This window comes from Abrus precatorius, unplaced genomic scaffold, assembly GCF_003935025.1.
Source record: "Abrus precatorius isolate BTA unplaced genomic scaffold, Abrus_2018 Scaffold6, whole genome shotgun sequence".
NCBI classification, from domain to species: Eukaryota; Viridiplantae; Streptophyta; class Magnoliopsida; order Fabales; family Fabaceae; genus Abrus; species Abrus precatorius.
The window spans coordinates 23687074-23690102 of NW_020874406.1; positions in this window are offsets into that span (position 1 = coordinate 23687074).

The window sequence follows — 3029 nt, forward strand, 5'->3', positions numbered from 1 at the left end:
GAGATGTGTAAATATAAAATATTTGCTTTAAATTATTTTTAATTTATTGTTAGAGACTGAATTATTTTAATTTTTTAATCAAATTTTATATTTAAATCCTAATTTTATTTATTTACGTATCTTTTAAATTTAAATAATTAAATTAAAAAATTATTGACAATTAAAAATAATCTTTATAGAAAAATATCTTGAAAATTTTTTAAGAGTTTTTGCTCAGCTGTTACATTTTCCTTTGCCATATTTCAAGAGAGAAGCATATAGTAGTTCATTCCAAGTATCAGGTACACCAGGCAAACACCAATGACTGCAATCTTGGTGTAGTTCAGCAGAGGTCCTTTCTGCTTCTGTCTTGTATTCCATTCTGTATATAGAAGGTGTCCATCTTTTCTGTAATCTGTAAGCCTACTGATGTTCATATAAATCACTGGAGTTTTCATCTTTGGGATGACATGTTCGAAAGCCCTCACTTTTTAGGGATACTTTAAATATTGGCTCGGTTCCTTTGTGGCACTGTCCTCCTGAATTCCATTGCCCACCCCTGAAACCAAATCAGAGGGTATTAGAATTTACTGATTCTGGTATAGCAGATGAATATGAATCAGCATATTGCTAATGTATGGTAAGATTGAATTGAAATCACCACCTAGGATAACATAATTAACCACTATAGGAGTATGAAATCTTGCATTAACCACTGAGTCAAAATTGTAAGTGGTTAATTTTATTGATAATGGATATGTTGTTAATTCTGATAAAATAGGTAACTTATATGGTAAGAGTTACATATCCAAAAGTATATTTATATGAGTCAGTACATTGCTATTCTACACTATTATTAATCAGGATTATGTTATAAAATCTATAAATACAATTTCAATGGTAAACGATATTCTGCAACTGGCCATTCATTAAGTTGACAACAATACATAATCAAATGATGTGGTTTTCTGAAAAACCTGATGAAGTATTGAACCAATCACCTCAAAAATAATGTAGATAACATAGCTAAATATGTTTCACCCGGGAGGAAAAAATATTGAAGTAGCTAAAGAGGATCACAATAACTAGCCAAGAACCTTTTTATTATATCTTTAGAATTTGAAAATATATAAACTGATCTCATGCAATGTCCTGACTTAGATGTATACCATAACATGGTTCCACAATCTCATTCTTCCAACGAGGACATGTTCATTATTATATATAAATGAAAAGATATCCAGGAAAATGAGTGAACACAGCAATAGTCAACAGCAGCGAGATGGGAATATGGCCAGTTTGCATGCCTAGTTTTAAGTAGTACATAATTTCCAGCCATAAAGCTAATTTAACTAATTTTAAAGCCTACATGTAAAGGGAGCAAATGACAGCAAGTCTCTATCAAAATTTGGAAGCCATGTAAAAGATCAATACCTGAAATGGGTAACTGAGTATCCTCTGAAGAAAACCTGAGTTCGATTATCATCAATATTGTTGTCGATCCATCTAGCCCAAGTGGTCAATGCCCTTGTATATGCATCCAGAACTTTGAGTCTGTGGTATACATGGTTGCCTTCTTGATAATAGTCTTCTCTGTAACAGTACCAGATGACAGCAAAATCAAAAACCTTATATATTGCAAATAAGGATCACACGTTGTGAGCACTACATGGGAGGAAAAAAAACAGAGGAGTGAAGAAGACAAGAAATTAACATCTTGATTACAAATGATAACATCTGGATTTATAAAACTGAATTGTTTGAACACCTGGTGATGCAGATGAAAGTGTAGGAAAAGGGAAGGGGTGTGAGAAGAAGGGAAAGAATGGTGGTGTGAGGAGGGAGAAAGTAAAGAGATAAGGGTAGACAAGAGGTGTCAAAAGGTGTAGATTACGAGAAGGGAGAGAAGAAATGAATTTTATGTAATTATATAAAATAAATTTAAAAATTTATTTATAAATTTTAATTTTAAATAATAATAAATAATAAATCACATGTTATATTATATAAATTATGATTAAACAATGTGGCACTACGTAGAGTATTGAGTTAGCTTTTTATTAGTTAATTCAATATTTAATAGAGATGGAATTAATGGAAGGACTAAATCTTAATTTTTTTTTTATATACTACATCCTAATACTTATCACAAAACAAAACGTCTCTACTTTAAGCCTATTTGCATGGCATCGTCTTTATTAATTTATGTCATATACCTTTTGGACTTTGTTGTGGGCATTTTCTTTAGGTAATGATGAACTTCATAGGCCCATAGTAGCCTAAGGGCTGAGTTCTCCACGTAGAGACCCAGAATTGGAACATTTGAGGGCTGAGTCCAAACACATTCCAAGGTGCTCCTGCAATGGTGGACTTTTATGAACAATGATGGTAACATATATGGGGTTGCTCCATGCCAAAGAAGCATCTTCCAACCAAAGATGTCTTTCACAGCCTTTTTCTTTCTTTGAAACCCCCCACCCCCATCAAAGTACTCATTGTCACTGTGTTATTTGTTCAAAGTTTGTTTAAGATTTTGCTCTTTCTTTTTTCATTAATCTCCATCATTTAAGTATCATAGCAATGGTGATAATCCAATGACCAAAAAACAAAGGTAATAATCGTCATATTTGTCTAGATATCACTATAGGATTAAAATCTCTAAAATAAAAACATGTTTGTTGGCATTTTTAAAAAATAAAAATATATTCTTTTTAAAAATACAAACACACATATAGTTCTTAACTTTACTGTTTCTGTGTTCTCGGTCATTGGAGGCTTAGATATATTGGATATAATTTTTTAATCGATTCTTTTCATACTTTTCTTTCAATTTATATATGTGAAAAAAATTAATCATACTTTTAGTTCTTACATATCTTATGTGTAATTTTAATCCTTTAGTTTTAATTTTTATAATTTTTCAAATTTTAAATTAAGTTTTTTCTAAAATTTTATTTAATAATTAATAAGAATATAATGAAGGTGTAATATACTATTAATTCGTACAATTTTTAAATAAAAAATTATTAAGAGTAATTAAATACAAATAT